Below are 15,796 nucleotides of genomic sequence, written 5' to 3'. Positions count from 1 at the left end.
ATCTCAAAGTACTGCTGGTACTGAACATCACCCCCCCCCCCACCATCCAAGCAGCACCCTTCTCCATGGGATCTGTATTGCACCAGAGAACAATCTTGGTTCCATGTGGAACACAACACTTGCAGATACACCAGAGGCAAGGCTCCAGCATCTTTACAGCCAATGCCTCTCTAGATGCCAGGAGACACCCAGAAAAGGAGTAAAGAGACCAGACTCCAGTCTCCAGAGACTATCTACTGACATTTCTGTTTTGTAGTGTGTGGAAAAGGCTCTTCATCATTCTTCCAAATGGAAACCAAGCCCAGAAAATAAATGTGGTGGATTATTCCCCAATAGAGGTGCTCTGTGTAGTTGCCCTGGTGTTGTATAACATGGTGAAAGCTACCTTCATCTACTCATCATACAGCAGTTATTAAGCACCTTCTCTGACAGGCACTAAACTAGGTCTTAGAAATGCAATGACTCAAGACACAATTCCTCCAGCTTCTACTCCAGAGGAAGAGATTGGCATAAAAACAAATCATTACCAACAGCTCTAGAGGAGATGTGTATAAATTAGGGTGAATCCTCGTAGCTACTTGGCTAGAGTAATTCCTTTGTCTGCAAGAAAGCTCAGTTGTCCATCCTGTGTTGTTTTTTTTTTAAATCTGAATAAAGCTATGAAAAAAGGAGAGGCCATCATAGTAGGATGACTGCATAGGACATAATCTGAGTTGAAATCCCAACTCTGATTGTGCCATTTTGGGCAAGTTGCTTAACCTCTGCCTCTTCTGTAAAATGAAAAGAATAGCTATTTTTATTTTAAATTTTTTAATTAAATTACCATGAGATAAACAGTTACAAAGTTGTCCATGATCGGGTTTTAATCATACAATGTGCCAACACCCATCCCTTCACCAGTGTACATTGCCCACCACCAATGTCACCAGTTTCCCTCCTTTCAGCCCCCCACTCCCAGTATGCACTCTCTCTCTCTTTCTACTCTCTCTCTCTTTCTCCTCTCTCTCTCTTTCTCTCTCTCTCTCTCTCTCCTACCCCCTCTTTCCTTTTTGTCATTATGCTTTGTGGTACAATCTACACAATGGAATACTATGCAGCTGTTAGGAAAAATTATGTCATAAAATTTGCTTATAAATGGATAGACATGGAGAGCATCATACTGAATGACATGAGACAGAATGGGAAGGAAAGATATAGAATATCTCATTTGTGGGATATAAAAACAATTGTTATTTTAAATGTATTTTTATTGGGAGGGGTGTTAGAACCACACCTGGTTGTACTCAAAGTTTACTTCTTGCTCTGTCCTTAAGAACCATGCCTAGTGGTGCTCGAGGAACTATATGGGATGGAAGGGATTGAACCCAGATGAGCTCTGCTCCAAGCAAGCTCCTTACCTACTGTACTATCTCTCCAGTCTTTACTGTTATTATCACAGATCATCCTGTTAATCGTCGAATGCCTCGAGCAGGCCCCAGTAACGTCTCCTTCATCCTAGCCCTGAAATTATATTCAAGGCTCTTTAGGAGAATGAGACCCATCATTGTTACTGGTATTTGGCATATTGGGTACGCCACGGGGAGTTTGCCAGACTCTGCCGTGTGGGCAGGCTACATTCGGTAGCATGCCAGTTTGTCAAAGTAGGAATGAGATGTTATAATAAGATGTCGCGCGGCCGCGAATGTGGCCGCGCGGTTCCGGGAGACTGCGCTCTTCTCCTCCGGGAGCTGGTTTTTATAGTCTCAGAGTCTTGGCCGCTGATGGGATTACACGGCGCCAGGGGGCCAGTTGGTGGGTGTGACCCCCGCCTACTGGCAGTCTCCTGGCCCCGTGCCTGGCTATTCCTCGTCGGGGCCCTTGGAGGGGAGTGGGTTGAGCTTTCCTCCCCGCCCTGGCCAGGGCCCCGGCAGCCGAAGACCTCCAGGACCAGCCACCACCATGCTGAGACCACTGTTATTATATTTAATATTTATTACCAAGTTTACCTCCTAGGGTTACAGGACCAATTAAATGCAAATCAAAGTGGCTGGAATATAGTAAGTGCTCAATAAGAGCAATATAGTAAGTGCTCACACCATGAAAAGGGTGTGAGGGAAGGAGAGAGAGAGACAGAGAAAGAGAGAGAGACTCTGACTGTATTTTGGCAGGAAGAAGATGGCAGACAGAGCTCTGATTTCCTGATAGTGAGAGTGAAGTAGCCCTTGTTCGGCCAATGTCATCTCATCCATAACTTTTAAGCATAATATTATGGATTTGCTTTAATCGCAGTTCTTCTATAACAGTTCTTCTGGTAACAGGTTCTTGCTCAGTCTCTGAGCTTCAGTTCGTTTTCTTTGTTCTTTTTTCTTGGTTTTTTTTTTTTATGTAGGAGTACTGCTATTTATTCAGCCACTGATTAGCTGATGGAATTGAGCATGAACTCCACCTTACCTTTTTTTATTTTTACTTATTGAATCACTGTGAGAGCAGTTACAAAGCTTTCAGGTTTAAGTCTTGGTCATACAATGAAACACCCGTACCTTCACCAGTGCCCATTCTCCACCCCCAAAACCCCCGTATACCCCCATCCCACACCCTCCCCCTACCTGTGGGACAGATGATTTCCACATTACTCTCTCTCTCTACTTTGATCACATTCAATATATTTACATCAGACCCACCATTATTATTTGGGATTTTACCCCAACAATCAGATCTGCTGAAAAGGCAACAGTAGACAATTTGTTTTCTATTGCTTCAGTTCATTTTCAAAAGGGAATAAAGGCCTTCTACAACCTTTTCACTTTTGGCATTGTGTGATTCTGTTTAAGAAAGCACACCAAAGAGGAATACAAGCATGTACGTTGATAATTTTACAAATCAATTAATAAAATCCGTCACTGCAACAGTTTTTAAGTCATGCTCTATCACTGATAAAGATACCTCCCGGCACATAATATGATTATGTTATCATAAGCCATCCTCAGTCCTCTTGGTACCTCTATCAATAGCACAGCAACCACACTGAGCCTATAGCAACATCAAGTGAAAGAGGTCAAATATTCAAACCCAGGGACAGAGCCATAGTACAGTGGGTAGGGCACTTGCATGAGGCCTACCTGGGTTCATCCACATATGGTCCTCCACACTGAGTAAGCCCCTTGTGATCCCAAAACAAAAACAAATCTTAAAATCCATATTCATTTTTGAAAGTTGATTCCAGGCCCCAGGATACCCCCCCAAAAAATTAAAAAGCTGTTGTTTTACTTCCTGAGACTTGTGAGACTTGCATCTCTGCCTTTGTCCTCGCAACAATTCTTACAAATTCAATTTAGTTAATACACACCAGGTACTCCTCAGGTGCCAGACACCTTGATCAAATGCATAGAATAAAAACAAATATGACTTCTTCCCTCAAGAGGTTCATTGCCTTTTAAGGGGAAATACATAAAAAGATATCAAGTAAAGGGAAGACATAGAAAGATTTCATTCATCTGGGGAACATAAAGTAACAAAATAGGAGACTAACACCCAAGAATGGCCGAGATTAGTACCAGAAATTTTACTCCATGGCTTGGAGGCCAGCCACACATGCTAGGAGAAAAGGGAGCTCAGATAGAGAAGGGAGCACCAAATAAAGGGTGTTGGGAGGATCCTCCCAGGATGGGAGAAGCATGCTGAAAGTAGACCATAGACCAAACATGATTGTCACCCATTGCCTCTCTTGCAAACCACAACACCCAATAAGAGAGAGAGAGAAGAAAAGGGAATGCCCTGCCACAGAGGCAGGATGGGATGGGGGCATGGGGGGTGGGAGGGATACTGGGATCTGTGGTGGTGGGAAATGGGCACTGGTGGAGAGATGGGTATTTGATCATTGTATAATTAAAACCCTTGGGGCTGGAGCGATAGCACAGCGGTAGGGCGTTTGCCTTGCACGCAGCCAACATGGCCGACCCGAGTACGATTCCTCCGCCCCTCTCGGAGAGCCCGGCAAGCTACTGAGAGTATCTTGCCCGCACGGCAGATCCTGGCAAGCTCCCCATGACGTATTCGATATGCCAGACACAGTAACAACAAAGTCTCCAATGGAGACATTACTGGGTCCGCTCGAGCAAATCGACAAACAGTGGGAGGGCCTTTACCTTTACCTTATAATTAAAACCCAAGCACAAAAATTTGTAAGTCTACAACTGTACCTCATGGTGTCTCACTACAAAAATTTTAAAAATAAATAAAGATATCAAGTAAATGCAGAGAAATGCTGTGCTAGCTAGGGCAGCAGTGAAAGTAGGGGGTGCTGGGTGTGGCTTAGAGGAAGTAGTCAGTTCTCTATATATATACATATACACACATATATGTATGTATATATATATATATGTATGTCACTTGTATCACTTGTCATCCGAGTGCTCATCAATTTGCTCGAGCAGGCACCAGTAACGTCTCCATTCCTTCCTGTCGCATGCTAGTGTAGTCCAATGGCATCTACTCGCTCCCAGAACGTGAAGAGCAACAAACCGTTCGTTCAGGGTCTTGACGAAGAAGTCCGACTATATATATATATATATGTATATATATATATAATATAGAGCCAATATTTGTGCCGCTTGGCTAATGTTTGGTGTTATTAGAACAATGTCATCAGCAAAGCGGAGGTGGTTGTCCTTCATCTAGGGTTCTGCCAATCCTATTCAGGATGACTCAAGTGAACAGCTTGTAGATGACAGACAATAGGCAGATTGGGCGATTGTTGCCAATGTCGTGGATGTCTCCCTTCTTGTACAGTAGTACAGTCCTGCTGGTTTTCCATTGGGACAGAACCTTGCATTCAGACAGGTAGCGTGTGAAGAGCTGAGCCAGCGTATTGATGAGTATTGACGGCAGATTCTTCAGGTGTTCGGGCTGACCTTGTCTGGGCCGGGTGCTGCTTGTTTCTTTACTGACGAAATGGCGTGTCAGATTTCGGAGGGAAGAACATTGGGAACGGCATATCCATCCTGTGGAATTTGGTATGTGGACAAGTGGACATGGCTGTCGAAGAGATCTGAGTAGAAGTCATGGATAATCTTCTCCATTGCCCTTCTGGAAGATGTGATAGATCCATCAGGACGTCGGGGGGGGCAGTCATCTTGGTCTTGTAGTTGGCGAAGGACAGGCGGGCATTACGAATGCTTTTCCTGGCTTCTGCCGCATCTACTAGCACTTCTGCTCTTCTCTCTTTGAGGTCTTCCTTGATCGCATCTCTGCACTGCTTTGCACACTCGGATGTTCGCTTGCGGTTGCCTGAGGCGTGCGCCAAACCACGTTGGTGAATAAGCTCAAGAGTTTTCAAAGACAGGCATTTTTTTGTGGCAATCTCTCTCTCGGCATTCCTCGAACAATCATGGAGGTGCTGAACCAGTATTCCTCGTCAATGTTGTCAACAATGGCATCTTCCCATGTTGCAGCAGTAGTGCTAAAGAGCTCCCAGTTGGTGGTCGTTCTGGGAGTTCTCTTCTTAAACTTTGCAGCCCTTTCTCCCCGCTCTGTGAAGTAGAATTTTGCACGAAGGAGACGGTGGTCCGATCCCGTTTGGAATTTTGGGACAACAGCGACACCGGTCAGGCAAAACCGTCAATTGAATATGATGTGGTCTATTTCGTTGTAGAACCGTCCACCGGGAGACTCCCATGTCCAACGTTTAGAACATTGTTCTAATAACACCAAACATTAGCCAAGCAGCACAAATGCTGGCCAACTTCAACCATGAGTGTGGAAAGGTCGGACTATAGCTGAATCTTACGAAGACAATATTTATGAGAAACAGCCTCGTTCCTGATGCTCCATTCGCTCTCAATGGAACGACCATCTCTAAATGCAACAGTTACGTGTACCTAGGTCGAGAAGTCAACATGATGAATGACCTGGCACCTGAGTAGCGCAGGAGGAAGAGAGCGGCTTGGAACACCTTCAAGAGCATCGAGGACGAAGAATCTCTGGCTCCAGGCACATCTCTTTGATTCCACTGTTCTCCCTGTATTAACATACACCTCAGAGACCTGGGCTCTACACAAACAGGATGAGACCGCTATTTGGGTCTCCCAAAGAAGATTGAAAGAGCTATGCTTGGAGTATCACGTTTCACTCAAATGAGAGAAAGAATCCAGAGTTCCGACCTCCGTTGACGATCAAGAATCAGGGACGCTGTCTTGTTTGCCAAGGCATCAAAAATCAGATGAGCTGGATACAAAATGAGATTTAGAGACGACCGCTGGACTAGAGCCATTATGGACTGGATTCCACCGGACGTCAAAAGACCACGTGGCCACCCACCTACCAGATGGTCAGACTCCTTCATCAAGATCATGAACGATCGGTTTGAGGCTCTTCGTGTTCCTAGAATGAACAGACGCCATTGGGCTACACTAGCACGCGACAGGGACAAATGGAAATGTTATTGGCACCCGCTCAAGCAAATCGACGATTAACGGGAAGTCAAATGATCAAGTGATTGCTAATATATCCCTAACATATATATTAGGCTCACTTAGAGGATGACTCAATTAGCAGCTAGTAGCCTGGAGAAGTGGAGGTTTCAGTGGGGGAAATATCAGAAGGAGAAAGAAACCTATCTCATTCCTCCTAATAGTCACTGTCATTGTCCTCCCATTGTTCATCGATTTGCTTGAGCAGGCACCAGTAACTTCTCCATTGTGAGACTTGTTACTGTTTTTGGCATATCGAATACATCATAGGTGGCTTGCCAGGCTCTGCTGATAGTATGAAACAATAAAACCAACTAAATCTAAGTAAGTAGGAATGGGGATGTATCTCTTAGAACAATATTTTAAGGTTATAGAAAAATAATGGGGAGGGGGAGTAACTCAGGGACTGGATTGAAGACTCTGCATGTGGAAAGCCTGGTTTTGACCCCCACCACCACATGGTCCTTTGAGTATCATATAAAGAGCATCCCACAAGCAACATGACAGGTGAGGTCACTCTTACCCCCACAAAAATAAAAGAAAGAAATAGATATTCTAAAACTTATACTTTTCTTCTAAACAAACCCTCTAGTTCTTAGAAAATCCCAAATCTCCTGATTATCTGCCCATACAAGCTGAGCATTGTAGGTGCAGAAGAAGGATTTTCTTCCATGACATACCAAATGCTGAATCCTTTCCAGACTGTGATGTGGAAGAAAATAGTCATTCTGCTGGCTTCACGAGGAGTTGGACAAGGATGAATCAAGTCTCTTTAATCTGTGTATGATCAAAGGCCACTTCGCATCTCTTTGCATCTGGGGCTCCCTTGCACTGGGGTTCAGGATCTGACACACACGAAGGAAAGCAAAGCTTTGGGGTTATCTGTCTTATGGCTCACAGACTGCACCAGACACCCAGAAGCCTGGATGAGAATATACTTCAAGTAGGAGAACCCCCAAGTCTGTGCTCTGTGCAGAGAGGGGAGAATTGACAGCTTTCAAGCAAAAGATAGTGCATTCTTTCCACTTACATTTTGGGGTGAGAGGCTAACATGCAAGGGGCTGTCAAATTTACTCATGGGACCTATCTTCCAAGCCTAGATCTTTAGAAAACCTCTCACAGCACAATAAATCAGCTCTGCTCTGAGCTTTGCTTCATTTCTATTCCCTTGGGAATGCAAGCAAAGAAACCGAGGTATTTCCTACTCAGCCCTGGTTCAGTTCAAATGCACTGAAATTCTCTGCCTGGTTAACTTGTGGCTTTCCCCATTGTCAACAAGCTCAGAGAAAACCTTCAGCTTTCCACAACATTTACAGGCAGATCCCAGTTACTGTCGCTAGGGCAGTAATCTCTTTCTGCTGACCCTGGCCTTCAAACTTGGCTCAGTCAGTGCTCTTGACTTTTCCCACACTTCCAATCAAAGGAAATGCAGTCAAGCCTGTTTTTCCAATATAAGCATGTACATTCCACACTCCTAAAACTTGGGCTCTTACAGCTCCTGGCTTGGATCCTTATTCACAAGACAGTTAGGCACAGACACTGGAATTTATTTTTAAAACCTGCCCTTCAGGGGCCAGGGAGATGGCTCAACAGGCTGGAGCAAATGCATTGCATGCAGGAGGACTGGTTGAACCCAGTAAACCCTGAGCAGCATGGGAGCAACACCCAGACTCTAAGCTGAGAGTATCCCCTGAGAACTGAAGGATGAAGCCCCATATCACAACATAAAAAAGGAAAAGCCATAAAATCTATCCTTTGGGTTAAGATGATGCCTCTAATCTTGTTAGGAGGATTCTAGAAGGACATTCAAAATGTCCTTTGGACATTTAAAGCCACAAAGATTCAGAACGCTCCTTTACTAGTGCTCCTTGGCAATCAATAGCTGAGAAGTTGCACTAATGCTAGGTAATTCTATTTGACTCAAAAAACATTTGCTGAGAGCCTATTAAAGGCCAGGTACTGTGACAGGTGCTGGCAATTACTGCTAAAAGCTTGCGCTTGTGTAGCAGTTGGCCAAGGTTAGAGATACTGGTTTGTAGCCGAGAAAAGGGCTGAAAGAAGGCAAAATCTCATCATCACAACACTCCCTCTTTCAGAGTACATCTTCTGTGAGAGAAAAACAGAAGCATTAAGGTGCCAAATCTCAGGATAACTCACTTGCACTGAGTCTTCTGCCTCTCTCTCCTTTGTACTCTGACATAATAGACATAGTAGACAGTTTGGGATCCGGAGTCAAAAGGCCATGGGCCAGAGAGATGGTACAACAGTTAAGGTTCTTGTCTTGCAAGCCCCAAGCACTGTATGTGGTCCCCCAAGCACCACCAAGGGGTCACTCCTGAGAAGAGACAGGAATAGCCCCAGAGCACACCTGAGTGTGGCACATAAATCTATCCCACCCTATCTCCCAAAAGAGACCTGGGTTCAAATTCTGTCTCCTCCACTTAGTTACATGAATGCAGGCAAGCTACTTGCCTCCTGTGTGTTCATTTCCACTGATACGATAAGAAAATTAATTATACTCGTTCTCTCTCATGAAAGAGAGAATCAGATACCATCATGTAATATGGACCAGTGCTTCTCAAACTATAAAGTGGAGCATAGTCTCCTGTAGGGTTTTGTTAAATTGCAGGCTGAATTAGTGACTCTGGGTGGCCCTGTGATTCTGCTTCCAACTCCCAGATGCTACTGCCAAGATGAGCCCAGGCATCATACTCTAGTAGAAGGCTAGGGACTGTTTACTAGTCAAACTGCAAGGAGTATGGTCCTGATAAGCATCACCAGCTAAGTAAACATCCCCAATTCATTCAAAATTCAATAGAACTCTACTAAGAGATAAGAACCCGGTGGATGGACAGTGTGTGGGCCATAGAAAAAATTTATGGTATGTCTTTGCTTACTTTAGTGAAACCACTAGAAAATAATCCCAATTCATCCAACTCAGCATCTAGATTGGGGTGTGGGGATGAGGGGACTGGAATTCTCCTATCTCCTTTTCTTAAAAACATTTACCTCCAATATAAAACATGAGATAGAAATCAGAAGGTCCTAGATCCTGCTGTACCGTATCCTGCACATTGCAGCCATCTTCTCTCAAAGTCCTGTGGAATCCTAAAAATGTTGAAACAAATATTCTGGAGCTGGGGACCACACAATCTCCCCAGTCCTGAACTTTGACCTTCTTCTCATGTTCATGGGGCCATCTCACTCTGATTCAATGCTCCAGATAAGAAATGTGTACTCCTCTGATGCCTTCAGAAAAGCATCTCCCTTTTCCTAATAAGAACAACCACTTGTTGCGAGACACTACACTTGCCTGTCTGTCATAGGCATAAATTCTGTGACTAGAATAAACTTATGATTCAAAGACACTATGAGGGACGGAAAGATAGCACAGAGATTAAAGTGCTTGGCTTGCATGTGTCCAACCCTGGTTTAATCCCTGGCACCACATACAGCCCCCCAGCACTGCCAAGAGTGATCCTTGAGCACAGATCCAGGAGAAAGCCCTCTGCACCACCAGTGTGACCCCCCCAATAACAACAACAACAACAAAGCAAACAAACACACAAAAAAAGCAAAAGATATATGAAGGGAAAGAGAGTAATAAAATGCAAGAAAGCAGATTCCATTTGTGTTTGTTTGTTTAAGCAACAGAAATTAATTCCCTCACAATTCTGAAGAATAGAAATTCAAGGTCAAAGTGTTGGCAGGGTTGTTTTCTTCCAAGGGCTCTTCCAAGGATACTTTAAATAAGTATCATATCCTTTTGACATCACAAAGTTTTCTGGTTTTCCCTTAGAATCTGGGTTCCAATTGCCTTTTTACATAAGGACACCAATCTCTGGATTCAGGCAGCCTTTTGCTCTCATTACATACACTATTAGGGTACCTCTTTAAATATCTCCAAATAGAGATCGTTTTTGTTCTATTAGCAAAAAATTTTTTTAAGCTAAAATTCTTAAAAAACTGACATCCAGTAGGTTTGAACCTACACATTTAGACAATTACTAGATTCTGACTTCCATGCAGGCCTGGAGAATGAGGGTCAGCTGGAACTAAAAAAGATTCAAGGTTGTACTCAGAGATCCAGACAGTCTCTCTCCCTCCAAAACTTCCCAGGAGAGCAGCAAGACCTGGACCCCTTCCCATTCACAGCACAAGGCTATGGCAAGACAGAGAGCATTTCCCAGAGGGGAGAGCCCAGGGGAGTAAGTGGCGACAGTTTATCTGAAGCCAGCGCTAGATTCATTAAGAGGCCTGGTGCCGTTTATCTGCTCCTTGTCCACAAGACTCAGCCGGCCCAAATTCCAAGTCCAAGGCCTGTCACCAGCCCAGTCCTGGCAGCATCAGGTTGGAAGGGTGTAAAATAGAGCGTCCCTACCCTCCCCCACCTCAGACTGCCCAGCACCATCTCTGTCCCCCAGGGGTCAGCTAGGTGCTGCTGTGTAGAAATGAAGTGCTTTCTGCACCCCCACACACAGTGAGCCCCTCCTGGGCACTGATTAATTGCTCCAATAGAAACCCAGAGCTCAGTGGAAGGAAGCCAGGGAGACCAACAGCAGGAACTTAACCTTTATCGAAGTCACCTTCCCTTGAATGTTGGCAACACTTACTATAAGTGTTCCCCTTTGTCCTTATCCTTGTCACATTCCCACTATGAGGAGTGTTCCAGGGTGTGGGAGGCCCTTTGCTTACTGTCTGTCCTCGACTCAACAGTGAAACCAAATATGAAGAACAAACCTCTCAGATGCAGAAAACTGCTCTTCCTGGGACTCAGTTCTCAAATCTTCTTTTCATTTTCTTTTCTAAAAGTTTACTATTTTGGAGGGGGGAGGGGCTCTCCCAGCAGTGCTCAAGGCTTACAGCTGGCTCTGCACTGCTCAGGGATTGTTCGTGGCAGTGCTCAGGGGACCATATACAGTGCCTGGGTTGGCCGCAATCAAGGCAAGGGCCTTACCCTTTATACTGTCTCTTCAGCCCCATAATCCTTATTTTCTACTTGACTGCAAATATGACAAGCAGCTATAAAGGGGAAAATGCTGGGCCAGAGAGATAACTCAATGGGCTGAACTCAGGTTCACTCCCTGGGACCATACCGTTTCCCAAGCACTGCCAGGCACCCTCCTCCTGGGTACTGCCAAACACCATGCTCCTGGGCACTGCCAAGTGTGAGCCCTGAATCAAAAAATGTATAAATGAATATACGTAATTAAAGTAAATATGTTCCATGTTCCAGAATTCTCAAAAGGAGTGCCTGATAGTCAGGGGTACATGGTATACATACCATGGCACAATCTTCGTTCTCCAGGATCATTTGTGGAACTGGTGTGGAGTCAAGATCAGGAGACTAAAGGCTCAATATATTAATGAGAAGAAGACCTTTTTTTCCCAGTCAGGCCTGATGTTCCCCAGTGCAGAACAGGGAGAACAATAACTTCTCCAAACAACTCAAAACCTATCACAGGAGGAAGGTGAGACTTTCCTAAGGGTTTAGTATTTTACTCAAGTATTTGGCATAGACCCCAAAATTGAGAGTAACTTCCTACTCTAGACAAAGAGTATACCTCCTCTGCCATTGGAATTTATTTCCAAAGACAGAAAGATTCCCTTCCTTCCACACCCCCAATGTGGAAGGAAGCAAGTGCATTCAGCCAAATAAAATGGAAGTGGCTATTTTTATGTAAACCTGTCTCTCCCCAACTGCCAAAGCTGCCAGGGCACACTGTGATGGGTTGACTTTTCCAAGTTCAATTTCCTTAAAGGGGCAGCTCTCACTAGCCCTGGGCCCTCTGCTGCCCCTAACTCACCACCTAGATTTGCTCCCTCCAGATTCAATATGAGGCTTGTCACCAAGTGAGACCAGTCACTGCCCTTCCTAAGTAACTTCAAGCTGACCTCAGAGCCCTTACACCCTCTTTCTTTCCCTCAGTGGAGATAACAGCCACTTATGTACCTAGAATGGAGGGGAGTGTCACCAAGCAGGGCTTGCTTAGCCACTTGGTTCAGAAGCAGCTGTCTTGGGGAAGGCTGAGGAAGGGGGAGGGAGGAAGGAAGCTCACCAGGCTGCTTTGCAGTTTCTTGCCTGGAAGGTTGAAAGTGTTTCTGGCTGCTAACTCAACATAGAGCCTTTTCAGCAGCCGAGGAGGAAAAGGTCCCTTGCCTCCAACCCACAGTTACCTTGCCTCTTGAGAAACAGAAAGAAGAGCTATTGGGCCTGTCTGAAACCTGCCCTCTACAAACCTCCGGGTCTGGTGGGCAGTCACCCCAGGGAAGGCCTAGAGAAACCAGGGGATCCAAACACACTTCCACAGCCACAGAATTCTCAGTCCCTAGGGCCTTGGGGCCCAAGCCCAAGCTATCCTACTTTTAAATCTCACTTCTTTCTACTGGCTGTAAACTTAATCTCGCTAAATCTCTTGTTTCCTTATATGTTAAGTGGATGAAATAAGAGTCTGTACCTCTTGGAATTAAATGAGATTAAGTGCTTAGCACAAGCCTTGGGCACATAGTAAGCACCCCATAAATGTTCCTTGTTATCATGAAAGTCTCTTTAAGGTCTTTGAGGGAAAGAGCTTCTGCACTCCCCACACTGAACTGTCTTCTAGAATACTGCGTCTGACCCAATGGACCTCTTTCTTCTTTTTCTGCTATACCCTCCAGTCCTTCATACAACAAAATTATCCCTGGTGCCCTTTGCCTAACAGAGATTCTTTCTCTTGTTTACCCCTGGAAACAAAAATGGCTAACAGGTTATTGAAATACCTATTTTCTAAAACCTATAATAGAGAAAAGAAAAGAACATTGCCCACTAAATAACTGAAATCAAGGCGCGCTTGCTTTTTTGTTTCTGATGCGAGGAGGGACGATCCAAGACAATGCTTCTTCTTGCGTTCAGTGGGGAGGAGAGGGCAGTTAGGATAGAGAAGGGATTACTATGACAGTGATAGTTGGAAATGACTTTAGACAAGAACTGAGTGTTAAAAATAGTTAAAGGGGTACACATGATAACCTTTTAGTACCTGTATTGAAAACCATAATAATCCCCAAAAGGAAAAGAAGAAGAAGAAGAAGAAGAAGAAGAAGAAGAAGAAGAAGAAGAAGAAGAAGAAGAAGAAGAAGAAGAAGAAGAAGAAGAAGACTTCCATAGGGGCATACTAGGGGTTGGGGGTAGAAGGAGGGAAACTAGTAACACTGGTGTTGGAAAATGTACACTGGTGAAGAGACAGGGGTATAGGAACATTGTGTGACTGACACCCAATCATAAACAACTTTGAAACTGTGCGTCTCACTGTGATTTAATAAAAATAAAAAATACAGGGGCTGAAGAGATAGCACAGTGGGTAGGGCATTTGTGTTGCATGCAGCGGACCCGGGTTCAATTCCCAGCATCCCATATGGTCCCCTGAGCACCGCCAGGAGTAACTCCTGAGTGCAGAGCCAGGAGTAACCCCTGTGTATCGCCAGGTGTGACCCAAAAAGAAAAAAAAAAGAATGTGCTGGGGACAACAGTGCTGGGGACAACCAGAGTCATATCCAGTGGTGCTGCAGGGTAACAGCATTGGGGGTTGGGGGAGAGCACCAGGGATTAAGCCCAGGGTCTTGTTCTTGGGGCATATACTACAGCCCTTTGAGTCCATCCCACTTGACCTTCTGTATCTTCCAAATAAACCTTCAGCAGCCCCCTGTCCCATCCAACCCTGCTATTCCACTCTGAACTAGGGTGCGGAACCTGAGAGAGGTAGGTAAGTGGCTCTCCCCAGCTCCTCAAAAAGCAGCTTATCAGGGACTGAAACATTGGCCTGAGCTCGCCGTGACAGCAGGAGCTGCCTGAGAAGAGAGACTGAGATAAATGAAGGATCCTTCATCCCCGTCAGTGTGGGCCAGACAGAAACCAGGTGCAGGGCAGCGAGCCTTCATCCTCTGTAAACAATCTCCCCGCGCCCACTGCAGCAGCCGAGCCCGAGAGGAGGATTAGAAGAACAGCTTCTGCAGGCCTGGGGCCTCTCAGCTGGACAGTGAGTTAAAGGGCACACAAGATAACGTGCTGCTGGGAAAGATGCTTGAGGAAACACAGCCATTCATCAACCAGAGGTTCGCTTGACCTGGCAGGAGAGAATCTGATATCTAAACAGTTCCCTGCGTCCCTGAAGCGCTCTGAAAGTTCTCCAGCAAAATATTTGATACCACCCCAGATAACGACCCAAGGCGTTTTCCTGTCAGAACTAGGAGTTGTGTCCATGAGAGGAGAAAGGCCTGGTCAGCACTAGATTGGGCTAATGTCAAGCAGTGTGGAATAGGGGGTATCCCTTATATGCTGGTTAGGGTCCTTTCTTCTTGGTCAGCACCAGTAGGGGAGAAGTTCTGACCCATCAAAGTTAGTCTTCTTGATTTCATAATGAAACGTGAATTCTAAATCTCTTTCAAAGGCCACTGTCACTTGCCTCCCTTCACTTCACTTGCCTCCCTTCCTGCATCTGTGACGCATGTTTCACTGCAGGAAATGGACTTAGAAGGTAGATTGATGCCAGCTTCATCCACCTGAGATCTCAAAACAAAAGTTAAGTGCTTGAATCCCCTCAGGGAGGTGGGGACAGATGGGCCTGACCAGATGAAAGAGCTTTTCTGTTTACAAACTATTTTTCCCAGCAGTAGGGATGAGAAGGTCTCCAATGCCTGAGCATTGCCTTGTAAGATGGTGAGAATGGAAGAATATTTCAATAGAGTCATATCTCAGGGAAGAGTGTTGGTTGTTGTGATTGCAAGGTAGTGGACAGGCACTAAAGAAGAAGCTCTTAAGCAGACAGACGTGAATTCAAGTTGTAGTTCTTACATTTACTAAACGTGCCATCTCGGGCAAGTGATGATTTCTCTAGGTGTCAGTTTCCCCATCTGCAAAATAGAGATAGAAGCACCTTGTTCTAGGGTGAAAGATTAAGAGGAAGACAAGAATAGCACTTAGAACAATGTCCAGTGAAATAAACAAGAAAGTAGAGAGAGGATCCGATTCATGGGATCTCAGCCATAAAAATGAAACTTGGAGAGAGATGGAACAAAGGTTAAGGTGCTTGCCTAGAATGGTTTGCAACCACAGCCCTGATTTGAATCTTAGTACTGCCAAGCATGGCCCTTGAGCATAGAGCCAAGTGTGATCACACGTAGGTGTTTCTGCCATGCCAAAAAAAAAAAAATTTGGAGACATAAAAACGAAATTTACCTAGGAAGAGTTTTAGAGAAACAGTATTTGAACATAGAATATAGGTTTATTCTTTTTCAAAACATTTTTATTATAGGTCATTCCTAGCATATACACAAATTTAAAAACATAGGAGATCAGGGGCTGGAGTGATAGC

This window comes from Sorex fumeus, unplaced genomic scaffold (genome assembly GCF_029834395.1).
Source record: "Sorex fumeus unplaced genomic scaffold, SorFum_2.1 ptg000063l, whole genome shotgun sequence".
Classification (NCBI taxonomy): Eukaryota; Metazoa; Chordata; class Mammalia; order Eulipotyphla; family Soricidae; genus Sorex; species Sorex fumeus.
Note: the sequence above shows the minus strand (reverse complement) of the source record.